Source organism: Falco biarmicus, chromosome 4, assembly GCF_023638135.1.
Source record: "Falco biarmicus isolate bFalBia1 chromosome 4, bFalBia1.pri, whole genome shotgun sequence".
Taxonomy (NCBI): Eukaryota; Metazoa; Chordata; class Aves; order Falconiformes; family Falconidae; genus Falco; species Falco biarmicus.
The window spans coordinates 89,548,729-89,562,809 of record NC_079291.1 but is presented as its reverse complement, the minus strand read 5'-3'; the positions used below and the strand labels follow the sequence as shown (position 1 = coordinate 89,562,809).

The following is a 14,081-nucleotide window of genomic DNA, read 5'->3' as shown; positions in this document are numbered from 1 at the left end:
ACAAAACCAGTATTTTATCCAAGTCTAGACAATGTTAAATTCCTTCTAGCACTGATACAAATTCATCATAACATCTGCCTTGTAACCAGCCCACAAAGCCTCAGACAAGCAGTAATTAAGCCCAGACTCAGGCGTACCTCTTGGGAGGCCACTTACCCATCCAAGAACTGGCCAACGTCACCCCTGCCCATCTAGTCATGGTGTCTGAACCAGGGGGCTGGAGGCTTGAGGGGACCACAGGCTCTAGAAGAAAACCCATGCGCCCAGCAGCCCTGCTAAGAAGCTGCAGGACTGAAATGAAGATCACTGAAGGGCAATTTGTTTGCGACATTTCCAAACATCTTGGACCAGCAATTGCAAATGTCATCCTTTCAAAAAATACACTGATCAGGGGAACTCAGATATATGCAAGCACTAAAAAAATACCCATCGCCAATACATTTCCTGAAGCGTGGGCAGCCCGATGTACTCAACACATGGCATACAGCACAGATGCCTCAAAGCACCTCCTGAACTGAAATACAGACACACCCCCAACACTGAGAAGTGATAGCCAAGGACCAGCCCTCCAACAGCATAAATCACATAGCCAGGACACATAGAGCTCCCAAAGCACCAGTAACCAGCTGAGGCAAGCTGGTGTCCTGAAGCTAAAACGTTGAGCATGGGCAGGAGGCAGCCCCAGTCAGGGCTGGGGGATGGCGGGGAAAGCAGTCAGTGGAGGTTTGCCTGGCAGAGACCAAAACCTGAGGCGTATTTAACATTGATGAAGAACAGATGACAAATAACGTTATCCACAAAAGATAAACCAAAAGACAAAACCAACCTTGGATCACTAAATATTCCAAACCTATGTTAAACTATCATAACTGCACAAATTTCATTTCTGGAGGACAATGTGAAATGACTCTTCAAGACCATCCACAAAACCGCAAATGTTTGCCTAAATGTTTAAACAATTTAGAAGCTCACATACAAACTAATGCCCATTTAGAGACAAAAATCAAAGTAATATATTTTTTCCACATGCTCTACTGGATTGCTCAAGCTGTAATGGCACACTTATAAGAAACTATAATAAAAAAGACAAAATGCTCATGCAATACAGCATGAACATAGCAAAAGAGCCATTAATATTGTTCTGCCAAAGAAAAATGTCTTACTAAATAGCCTGAAAGGACATCTGACATGCATCTTTCCCTGTTTTCAAGAAATATAACCATACATAAAACTGATATGATTACTTGCTAAATCTAATAAGTTTCTTTTTCTTTGATGGTTGTTTGCTCCTTAATGTGCTTTAAATGCATAATAAAAATATAATGAAAAACATACATTTATTCTATGTGGCAGCCACTGCATATTCCATAAAAAAGTAATCTTATAAAGTTTAATTTTACAGTGTTTCTTAAACCTATTTCTACTTATTCACTATATGCAGAGGGTATCTGCAAAGGAATTTAATACTCTAGCATAACCCTTTTCTTCACCGACATTAATGCCAAATTTTCTCTTTACAGCCATTGTCTTCTCCCTTCTGTAAGCCTAGAAGAGGAAACTAAAATGGATTTAAGGTTTCCAAAGAGTCTCATTAAAATGTAAAGTCCAAATATCCACATCATTTTTTCCACGATTGCTTTAGGACTGTTGTGGGATTTTTCTTGTCTGGGCATTAGTCTTCCATAACATTTTAATATCCTTGAGAAAACTCTGAACTGAGCTTAACTCATTGTTACTGGTGATATCAGTGCATCTGTTTTACATTAAGGGAATGCAAATTTTAGTACATATGAATTAAAGACCACTTTTCAAAAAGCATCCATCAGGAGAAACACGAGCAAATAAAAGCCACTGACAGGAAACCCTGTGCAAATCTTTAGGATAAGACAGTCCAGAAAAACCTCTTGGGACAGTCTCCCTTGCTCCCCCTTGCAGTGGAATTTACTACTGAAAATCATGTTTGCAGTCAACAGTCAAAACATCTGCTATTTTTAAAATAATCTTATGTTACACACATTTGTTTTACATGCCCTGCCATTCATTTAAAGCCAGAAAAAATCTGCCACAGAATTCTTTGTTATGTCAATTGACATAAGAGCTTTTGTTCACTTCAAGAGACAAGTAGTAAGGACTTGCAGATGCCATAACCTGTTCCTTTCACCAGACTCAGCATGTACTCCAGTTCTTGGGCTGGGCAGCGTTAAGCCGCCCTCCCATTACAGTCACTTCAACTAGCCTTGATCTTACTTGATTTTTATGAGGCTACTCATCCTTCTAACTGGAGCTATGCAGAAAACCACTTATCAGTGGTGCCAGAAATCCCGTGCCCCTAATTAGGATGTGTTCCCCCACAAAAACCAGGATGAGGACATTCTCCATGGAAAGTCTAGTTCTTTCACAGACAAAAGGCTCTACGTTCCACAATCACCCTAACAGTCCTCCACTGCAGCTATCTCAATTTCCATTCACCTTTCCTGGGCACGCTTGCCCAGAACTTGGGTAGGAATCCTAATGACTCGGAGATTTGACAGGTTTCCTGGGCACAGAGGTGCTTTCCTGGTCCTGAAGTAGACATGCACTGCATCTGTAACACAGAGTGGTCACTTCAGTGCTGGCAATGACCAAACCCTACCAGCCACAATTCACTTCTGTTCCCCACAACAGGTTGAAGTGCTCTGAACCCCAGCACACCACGGCTACAAATAACACTGCCCATACCCACTCTTCATATGGAACACCCATGTGTAAGACAGTGCAGCAGATCCTGGCGCTCTCAATACATCCAGTGCTTTCCAGGAACATCAGATGAGCTACTCGGCACCCACACATGGCAGTTCCAATGAGGTGGGAGGGAAGAGGCACCTCTTCTTTCCCAAGAATGATCCCTGTGGTAAAACCCCACACAGCTTCAGCTGTGCGACTGCAGAGAAAACCGCAGGAAACAGGATCATTACTGCCTGCAAAGGAATCCGTTTGCACTAAGATGATTGTAGCTACAAAGGAAGGGAAGAAGGGGCGGGGGGCACGCAGTATTAACTGCTGATTTCAAACAAAAGCCTAAACTTTCACAATATTCCTATATAAGTTTTCATCCACAGGCTCACTGTGTTTTGCAATACTTCAGCTCTGCACCAGTTGCGCTAATTGGGGTTTCAGCTGAGGATCCAGTAATAAAACCTTTTTCAAGAACGCCCCTTGCCAGAGCTGGTGATGTCAGACTTCACAAACGCAATGCAGTGGCAGGACTGAACCTTGCCAGGCTTCCATCACCTTTATTCGGTGTCAAAAACTCCAGAGGAAGTATTTGTGCAGCAAATAAAGTAGGAAAGCACATCTGAAACAACAAAAGATCTTACTTGAAGGCAGTTGAACTAAAACAATCTACTGGCACCTGCAGCTGTACAGCATCTACCTAAACAGCATTTTCAGTGTCAGGAGCTAGACACAACAGAATCTTCTGTTTCCACACAAATGGTATAAACATCCTCAAGAACGTAAGCAGCAGCTTCCAGATTCTGAGATTTAAATCAAAACTTTAAAAGTTAATCCTTTTAGTCCTCACGTGCGTATGTTAGTGACAGAAAAAAGCTAAAAACTCAGAGATTGCAAAGAGCAGTGTGTACAGGAAAAGCAGATACACTCAGGTATTCTGTGACACAGGGAACACCTTCCCTCTGAAGCTGCTCATTTTTAGGACCACTAGACTAACTTTAGACCTTGCTAGAGCCAAAGGTTTGGCAAACATTCCCTAGCAGGGGCCAGAAAGCCTGCTTTGGAAATGAATACTTTGAACCTCTCTCAAAGATCTGCAGAGAGTTGTTCTGCAAAGCACCTCACCTGTTCAGCAGCTGAACCAGGGGCTCCCAAGCCCTTCCACTGCATCACACTTAGAATTACCACTAGAGCTGCATACAGTACCCTTCAACTACATTAGAGCCGGTTATACTCTGTCACCATAAAAATGCCACTTTACAATACACTCAGGCAGGATGCTTTACTGTTTACGACAGATGGCAGAACTAAATATGCTTTAAAATGGTTTAAATTGGGAAAGATCTTCCTCTCTCTGGCTACTGCACCATTCATTTTCTGGGTTAGCGTGCAGCTAAAGCAGCAGCAGCTCCTCTAAGATGAGGCATCTGTTGAAGGGCAAGCTTTTCTTGAAAGTGCTGCACCTCAGTTCACAAAACTTAACATGTTGCTGCTGCTCAGCACAGCTGTCCTCATGAGGCAGCAGTAGACTGAACATCACTGCAGAGAAAGCACCCGAACAGGGAGGTCTGCAGCAGGAGGACCAGCCAGTCTGCCTGAAGCAGGGCTCAAGCAACAAGCTGCTGTGAGTGCCCAACCGCCTGCACCTGCCAGCTTTCCTTCTGCCCTCCCTGGCTACTCAACCATAAACTGGATGAGTCAGCAGCACACAAGGATCACCAAGGCAATGATTAATTTCACTTTTTTGTTCTGAGACACTGCCAATCCAAAGATCAACTGGCTTATATATTTCATAGAATCATAGAACAGTTTGGGTCAGAAGAGACCTTGAAGATCCTCTAGTTCCAACCCCGTGCCATGGGCAGGGACACCCCCCACCAGACGAGGTGGCTCCCAGCCCCATCCAGCCTGGCCCTGAGCCCTGCCAGGGATAGGGCACCCACAGCTGCTCTGGGCAACCTGATAAGACTTAACTAGATGCTGGGGATGCATTTAGAGTAGCTTAAACAGTAACTATATAGGGTAGTTGGGGGGGGGGGGGGGGAGTGGGAAGAGTTGCAGGGGGGGTGGTGATCCTTATTTCCAGTATGGAGAACAAGAATAACTTCTCTGGCTCAGATGGATCTTGGGTCTGGATTCAGCAGTCTGCTGACGCCCTCAAGGAGTCACAGTAGCCCATGACTATATCCGTAACACTCAAAGTGAGTTTGAAAGCACCAATGACCCTGCCTCCCTCCCCAGCCCAGCTGGCTCTCAAGCCGCCAGAGGCAGGCTCTTGGACCCACCTGGTGACACAGCGAGCAGCTGAGCCCATATAGCCCTGCAGAGCCTGGCATGCACCAGCAGGTGACCCGGGGCTGCTGCTGTAGGTTCGCTGTATTTACAAACAGCATAACTGATCCTAAGGACAACCTCAGGGTACCCCCAGAAATCACACTTAGTGGGATTAACCCAAGGGCTTAAAGCTAGACACGCGCTTCAATCCTCTTTCTTGCACTGATTTGGGTACCAGTTGCTTGATAATCTTACAGTGCTGCTTCTACTATGTATTCCCCCACCTCCATCTTTACCCTTAAATACAAAGTAAAAGAGCCATTTGCTCATCTGAGCAATATTGACATGTCAAATTTACTCAAACAACAAGGATCGATAGCACGCAAAACTCAAGAGACCTTCCAGGACATAAAAAAATATAATAAAGATCAAGGTGACAGCAGGTTTTAATTATGTGAGAGGAGAAGGTATGTTCTGTAAGGTCTTTGCAATTTGAGACTATAATCAAAATGTCATCAGCCTGCCTCTTGTATTTTCAATCTCTTAGGAAAATGACTAAAACTGGTATAACATTTTCAGATTAATTTTGATGCTTCCATCAGAAAACCTGACATTTGGCTAATGTCAGACATCACCTGCATTGTCATTTGATTTCTCTCTTCCCCCCTGGGTGTCACTTCACTAATGACCTAGAGGTACTAACAAAATGCAATGAACAGATTAAAGACAGAACTTTAAAAAATGAAGCAATATATGCTGTGACATTAACATGCTACTCACAGAAATATTCAGAAACATGTTATTTGCCAAGCCATAAAATACAGGTGTTTAGAAACTAAGTGTAAATATTCTAATCATTTATCCAATTAGATGATGAACCAATTCGCAAATTCTTACAGTACTTGAAGCATCGGAACACAAGATACCTGTGAGGAACACCACAAAGTCTCTGAAGTTTTACAGTTATATCATTGTCTCTGATGCAGGAAGATGCAGATTTTATCCTCCCTTTCACATGAAACAGCATGCAAATGAAAGTTTCTGTGCTCTCAGCCTACATATTCCCAATAAGATAATTAGCCCCCTTCCTTCCTCTGAATCTCTTGGGGGTTTGAGGTGAATTTACCTGCCAGAAAGTACATAAATTTTTTCTCAGTCTCCTTCCATGAACTCCCACCTGGTTAGCAAAAATGTCATAGAAATGTAAGTGTAAGGAATTATTTAAGACCCTTGTAAGGAAACGCAGTAAAACAAGTAGCATCATGGAAACACAGAAACATAAAGCTGAAAAGGACCTCAGGAAAACAGATGGGCAACACTGCTTCAGATGCCCCTGAGAGCACCACAGGGAATTACAGCTCAGCCCTGCAGCATCCCTGTGCAGCATTTGGCTCTGGCAGGTGCTGAGGGCCCTGCAGGCACAGGGAGCCTATCCTAAATGCTGTTAGGAAAGCACCCCACTACCAAAGTAACTACAGATAGCACGCTGAAACAAGGCAGGAGGGCCCACAGGAGCACATCAAACCAAGTGCTCCTCCCCTACATAACAACACTGCTGGGAACTGCAAGCCTGTTCAGAATAACACATCTAAAGTAACTCATCCTGGGGACCAATTTAGAAGACCCCAATACAAAAGAAGAGAGAGAAGTTAAATAGCATTTACCACCTGCAACATACCATCATTCTTCAGTCACAGCAGAAGTCAGAACAGTACCTACTTTCTTTTGCTCTGCAAGCAAATTCAGCCTTACAGATTTTCAGTTTGCCCACATCAGCTCAATATAGCATATAAAACAGTTGTAATTAAGTTAAGATGGACAACAAACATCACAACACACCCATATCAATTAATTGCAACAGCTCACCTCTCACAGTGTTACTGAGTACAGATTCTCCTGCTTGTCTCAGCTACATTGGACACCAGTTGTTGTACTCAGAACCCAACTCAGTCAGCCTCACACAGGGCATCCGTTATCACAGCACTATCAAAACTAGCCAACCACAACAAAACCTTACCATCAGTCAAATTCACCCATCCATGCTGCTTCTCCTTCAACCAAACCCCACCCAACCACCTCACTCCTCAGGGCTATTTAACTACTTAGCAGGAATGAGCTACAGCTGCACATCATCCATGTCATCAACCCACTGCCTTCGAGGCAAGGCCACAGCTGCATGTTATCAATACTAATCAACCCTCTGCCTTCACTCCTCTACATAAAACCCTTCCTCCCATACCCAGCCACACTGTTACACACCTTTTTTTTCCCTGCACCAAATACTAGGACTTGTTACAATTCTTTCAGACTCCTCACTGATAACAGCACCTTGACTATTAACATGGAAGCTCTGCACCCTTGATGGAGACTGTTCCATGCTGTTTCTCCAAGAGGCAGGAATACTGCAGCAGCTTGCTATAATATTAGACACAACATTACATGCAAGAATAACGTGATTATTTCCACTGAAAACAGAACCATTCCTAACTATTCTTTATTAGTATTTTTTTACGTTCACCAAGCTTCTCCACACCAGTAAAGATTATTGCACTATAATTTTAAAAGAAAATGTGGCCATCTTATAACAATAAGATCTTAAGTATTTTCCAATTACTTCTGCCTGGGGCTTTTTCAAGCACTGGGAATGAGAGCTCCAATATTTATGACTTTTTCCTACTTCTTGATTGTTTTTTTGAGGCTCATCAACAGGCCAGGACAGTATCAGGAAAAATTCTGCTGCTTGCCAAGGTCTTTATTCAAATCACACAGCAGTTTCCCTTTGTCCTCTAATTTTGTAGGTGGAAGTATAAATTATACTTCCAAGTCATTGACTACCTCTTACAGAATTTAAAGTTTTGAGAAATTCACCTTCCCTCTTCCTCCAAAATGCATGTTACAAGAAATCCCAAGCTGCTCCTAGTTTCAAATGCAGCCAAAGTAAACCTCAAGGGAAGCCCTACAGTCAAGTCCTGCAGAAGCAGGGCATGCAGTTTAAGTAGGAGCAAAAAATACAGAGCACTGTTTTGGCTCTTGCTTTTGCAGATATACAACTGCGTGACATAGTAGTTTGGAAAACGTGTGTATCTAGTATGAAATTCATGCCTATGAAAAAGACTATTCAATAGTCTGCCAGTGCTAAAGCTTGGCAGTCACAGGAATTTTGCAGAGATGGTTGGCAAAGCACTGACCAGGTACCAACTCAAAAACCACAGATGTAACCTTCATTGAGCACACATCTCTTAGGCCAAACTCTCCGGATGAGCATAAGCAGATTTTGGCTCTATTTCTTTCCTTAATGGATAACAAAGACCCACTTTTCAAACTTAATCTTATAACCTTGAGCGGGGATGAGAAAAGTGGAAGTGCCACATACTGCCATTACAAGAAGTCAGAATCTGTTGTGGCTTCAAAGTGTCACCCAGAAATCTGACAAAACATGGTGACATTCCCTCTCATGCCACGCATCTGCTGAGTTACACACCTAGCCCTGTCAGTTTCACTAATACGGCAGAAACTACTGTTGAAATTAAATCATTCAAGCCAAATCGAAAACCGCTGGAGCTGACAAAAAATCCCGAGATGCTTCCTATGGAACTATGGAACTCCGCTGGGTATTGCTGTGAAAAGCAACAGCGGCTACTGTGAGATGCACAAAAGACACATCTTTTAGATCTAACCTGCAGCTTTTCCACCTCTCACTTCACTGTAGCTTAGATTATAAATACTGGCCAAATTAAGCTTGTCAGGACATACAAGACCAAATACGATACGGAGAGATGAACCAGACTTTTGCCACCACTTAATCATCAGCCCTGGCAATCTACATTTTGCTTCTAATTTAGGCCTTCTACAGCAGGGATATCTTTTGAATGCCAGAGAACTACAGTGACCTAGAGCTATCAATATCCACGCACACATCGCTCTCTTGCCACATTGCTACTTTCCTGGTGAGAAAAAAAGAAAAAAAAAACGTTTTAAAGAGCATCCCAGAAATACTTGCACAGATACCTGAAGGCCAGGAGAGAGCAGAGAGGCTATGGAAGTACCAGGAACCATCACTCACTGACCTCTTTGAAACACATTTTCTCTGTGAGCTGTGTCTGTTTAACAGGTGTCCTTGGAGCAGAGCAGTTTCACCCCACAAAAGTGTAAGTCAGGCACATAGATCTGACAGCAAAAGCAAACGCCCTGTGGAGCGGCGGGACTCAGCACCAGGAAAACGGTAAAGCGGGCCTCGTGATTGCACAGCCTGTCCCTCCGACAGGCCAGCTGCCTTTTAGAGCTCTGCCCAGACAGTTCCACCTCCGAAAGAAAGGAAAAACGCCAACAACCCCACGCAGGACTTTGCCACCGCGCGCAATGTCCGGGCCCCCATGGTGGCTGGAGGGCTGCCCGGCCACCCGCACACAGGGGCACCCGCACTGCCGCCCCGCGCCCGCAGCAGCGCGCCCCCCGTCACGCCGGCCGTCACCCCTGGCTTCCACCCCCGGCTTCCACCCAGAGCTCTTCCCAGGCGAAGCCTTGTCATATTTTTATAGCAGATGAACTCCAGGGTTTTGCATACAGTGCTTTACAAACGAGCACACGCCACACGCCTCACATTTGCTTTGTTCTCCCGTGGGCACAAACCCACCACCTGTACCGCAACGGGGGGGGGGAACTGGCACTGCACAGCGCTGATCCTGCTCCAGGGCCTGGGGGCCGCCCACCTCAGCACCGGGGGGCTGCGTGCCCGGGGACACCCACCACTGGGTGGGACCACTGGGACCACCTGGCTGGCTGGAGGGGCACCCCACTAGGAAAAGAAAAAACAACTCGGTTTTTAAAGTTTTACACTCAAAGCCTGCGGCTGCCTCGCCGCGCCCCCCGGGCCAGGGCAGGCGCCCACCGCCCCCCGCAGCCCAGGCGCACCGAGGCCGCTGCGACACGTACCGGCTGCCCCGTCCGTCCGCCCGCTCGGCTCCTCCGCTACCAGCGGCCCGGGCAGCACCGCCGGGCGGCACCGCGGGGCAGAAGCACCCGGCAGCACCGGGCAGCACCGCGGGGCAGCAGCGCCGGGCGGCACCGGGCGAGCTTCCCCCGGGGGCGGCTGTCGGTGCCGGCGGGGGGGAGCCTCTGGCGGGGGTCCCGGGGGTCCCGCCCGCCCGGCGCTGCCGCAGCCCCTCACCCGCCTGCGCCGGGGCCGGGCGGCGGGGCGCGGTGGGCACGGGGCACGCGGCGGGCCCGTTTCCCGCCCCGGGCCGGCACGTGGCGCTGCACGGCCAGAGCGCGCACGGCCGCGGCTTCCCGGGCACCGCTGCAGCGTCGCACGGCTGCTGTCGGTGCTGCGGGAGCACCGGGCCCTGGCGGAAACGAGCCGAAACCCTCCTGCTTGACCGGGTGGGCTCTGCGGAGTCACAGCTGGCGGTCACCCTGGGACGTAACCCTGGCGGTCACCCTGGCAGGCCCGGCACTGGCGCGAGCGGAGGCGGGCACCCACCATCCCCGTGCCCCAGGGCTGCGCGGGGCGCAGGTGGGGAGAACCCGCCAGAGGCAACTGAAGCCACTGCTGTGAGCCGTAAGTTAAAAAAAAAATAAAAACAAAAACCACAAGATAACCCCAAACTAAACAAGCCATCATTGCAAATCCTGGATATTTTTTTTTAAATGCTTAAAATGTTTAAAAAAAAAGCTGCAAGGACTCAGATTTGCTAATGGATAACCCTTAGTTCCTTTGCTCTTGCTCTGCACAGTGATGTGCAGAATTAGACTCTATAACTCGAAAGTTATAAAGTAGGTATGTTTATTGCGCGCAGATGCACGGGGGATCGCTCCTCCACAAGCGTGCATGCCCGAAGTGACAAACCATCTCACATTTATACAATAAAACAAATGAATATTCAATTAACGCCTATACATATTCGTTACCTAAATCCCGCTTCGTATGTTAATTAGCTTATCAGTCCTTTGCCTGGAATGTGGTGGTCTTGCAGGTTTGTAGGTGATTCATGTCCTTGTGACCATCTGATCTTCTCCAGCAAGGAGACTTAGCACTCCCTCCCTCTAGATAGCATTGAAATATCTCTCATCCTTTTCTCATTCTTTTTTTTAAATAGCCCCTTTGTTAGAGGAAGAGGGGCAGGCGTCTCCTCAAAACTGTAGTCGTCTCCCCAAGGCTGTGTGCCTACGTGACCAGACACTGCACCCATGACCAGTCACCATACCCACATTCCTTGAGTAGACATATACAATCACGATCGATGTCCATTGTCCCCATTTCACACTATTTCTCCACATCACAGAACAATTTGAAGCTAGATTATCCAGAAATACAGTTGGACTAGATGATCCTAAGGGTCTCTTCTCATGAAAATGATTCTATGAAGACAATGTTTAATTATTTTTTAATACAAATTTTAATATATAATCTTCTTATGTGACGGTAGCCATGGCATGAAGCTTTTTGCTCACGCTGTGAAGCACAGTAATTTATTACCCTATTCTGGGGTTTAGATCATGGGTTCTTCCTCGGTGCCTGTCCCAGCAGAAGGCCAGTACCTCAGACATTACCATGATAAGTGAAATGTCAAAGACAAGCAAGAGAAAATAAAAGAACAGGGTAGTAATCTGGGGAGACAGATCTTGAAATCTCTGATGTTCTGCTGCAGACAACACTTCCCTAGCAGGGTGGGAGGCTTCTTTCTCTGCATGGGATGGTTTGACATTGTGAACTCAAGCAGGGTCGTTAAGCCTCAGGTGAACACAAATCTTAATATATAAATATGTATTATAAAATGGTCTCATAAGCCGTACCACCAATCCATCAAAAAATTAAATGTCGGGGTGCGAGTGAGCTACTGTGTTGATAACAGGGAAGTCTCCAGAATGAGATCATTGCATCTAGTGACCTTAATGTTGAGAAAGAAGCTGGTGGGTCGTGGTACAGTATTTAAGAAGAATCGATGGGTTTATGAAAAGAACAGAATAACATTGAAAAGTTCATATGCCCTTCAGTGTCAGCACACATTGCAGAGACAAACCCAGGTTTTCCTTGATTCATATATCTATGTTATATTTCATGCATATATGTTTGAATGTTAGAGAACTAGAAAGAAATGAGTAAACGTTCTCAAATTGTTCTTTGGGATGTGAACTTGAGGTTTCCACACATGACAGAAAGAGTACAGAGAATGCAGAGTTCAAGAAACTTATTTTTAAAGACAACTTTCCTTTCCCCGTTCCCTGTAGGGCTCACGTGTGTCACACTTCATGCTAATGAAAATAAAATTTGAATTGATCAAGACAGCGACTGAATTTTGGCTGAATCCAAAGACTGACTCTTGAATTGATCGAGTTTCATATTCAGTATGTAAGTAAAGGAGTGAAATGTCTCTGAAATATGTTGCACTCAATACGTAGGGGATTCAGAGGAGGAGAGGAATGTTAAAAAGAAGAATCTGACAGATGTAACATTTTCCACTGAGTGACAACTGCACAGGCAGCTTTCTGATACAAACAATAATGCCAGACAACGAGCTCTCCGTTCAGAAGAGATACTGAGAGGCGTTTCAGTATCATCATTTCTGTTATTAGGGAAATCATTAGGCACCCACCTAGCACAGAAATCTGCAAAAGAATAAAAATGTGAAACAGGCATGAGAACAGCAGCAGTACGGCACACAACAAGTGATAAAAGTGGATTTCTCGGGCCCTGAACAACTCATAAGAAGTTCTCCAGGAAGATTATCTTTTCTTAAGGATTTCTTCTGCTTCATATTGAATATGCCAGCATGCGCTATGTTATGTGTGTGTAGAATGGTAATCGAACTGCAGCGTACTTTGAACATAGTATAAACACCTTGGCACACTAGCGATCATCGGTCTAACAAAACCAAAAAAGATTCCATAACTTAGCAACTCATCTAGATACTGGGTCTTTCTTCTCCTTACTTTTGTGAAGCCAAATGTTGCTATTGCAAGGACAAATCTAAAGACTAGGAACTCTTAATTAGTAGGAGTCATGAAAATATTTGTAGAAGAGTAGAAAGATTGTGTTTTGCTGGGGAAGAAGCATCTGCTTTTTAGTTCATGCATAATATAATCCCCGAAGGCAGTACCATAAGTGTGACTCAGGTCTTACACAAAGGAACTGAGTCACGATAACAAAGAGACACTTCATTTTCTATGCCAGTCCAGTTTTTCCCTTCCATTCTGAGACTGCCAGTAAGAGTTAATCGGTGGCAACTCTGGTAGTAGCTGCTCTAGGATAGAAAATGTCTTCCGGGGACTCCACAAACGCCATCCATTCATTACTTTCCATAGGCTGCCTAGGAGAAGATGGATGAGTGTGCTTGGTCACTACTGACGCAGATCAGATTGAAAACAGTGACCTGCAGGTGCAACGTTAAATCTTTTATCACCGATTGACTCAAATAAAGAATGTGTTCTGGAGAAAGGATATTACTGTTATTGGTTCCAATGCTTATTTCAAATACCTATCTACCTCCCTTTCAGAAAGAATGGGCGATTATCACAAGCAGTATGGTTGCAAAGCAATAAATGTATGAATTCTGAGTTGTCTGCAGCAAATGAAGTAATTTAATCATATTTTACATCCTTATACCTGTGAACTTGTTAGAATGTGCTGCCAACATGCTCCATTTGTGCCTGGTTACTAGACTCCAGAGCTTTGTGGAAGTAACAGTATTTGCATGCAAAAAGCCTGTTTTCATCAAAAACTGATTTTACCCTTGCAAAGTATCTGCCACCAGCTGTAATAAGCATTGAATTGAATGTAAACTGGTTATTTCCCATCTGGTTCTGAATTAAAAAGAGTAGAAATTGTGAATTAAATAACTGGATAATTTATTGAGATAATTAAAATTAAAATTAATTTAATAATTAAAGTTTACTTTTCTTTCACACTCAGGCCTCAGCAGAAAAACACACCATCTGCACTACTAAGAGGAGAACACTCCTATTGTTTTCTAAACACACAACCTGCCCATCATGAGAATTAAAATGCCCTTAGTACAAGGGGTTTCTGGATGCTTATGATGAAGTACAAGATGTATTTGTTCGTGTCTTTGCCACGTAAGAATGAAACAAATAAGCCA

The 14,081-nt window shown here is 44.8% G+C and overlaps 1 long non-coding RNA gene across 29 annotated transcripts in view; it reads right to left on the bottom strand.

Annotated features, from left to right (window-relative positions):
- The window catches only part of LOC130147838 (uncharacterized), a 206,962-nt gene extending 196,892 nt beyond the window's left edge, over positions 1-10,070 (bottom strand). For 27 of the 29 annotated variants that reach the window (XR_008821384.1, XR_008821383.1, XR_008821370.1 and 24 more), the window contains exon 1: positions 9,919-10,070. This is a non-coding gene — a long non-coding RNA (uncharacterized LOC130147838). The remainder of the gene's footprint in view (positions 1-9,918) is intronic. The other 2 variants (XR_008821388.1, XR_008821390.1) reach the window with 1 other exon arrangement.
- Between the last annotated feature and the right edge of the window lie 4,011 nt (positions 10,071-14,081).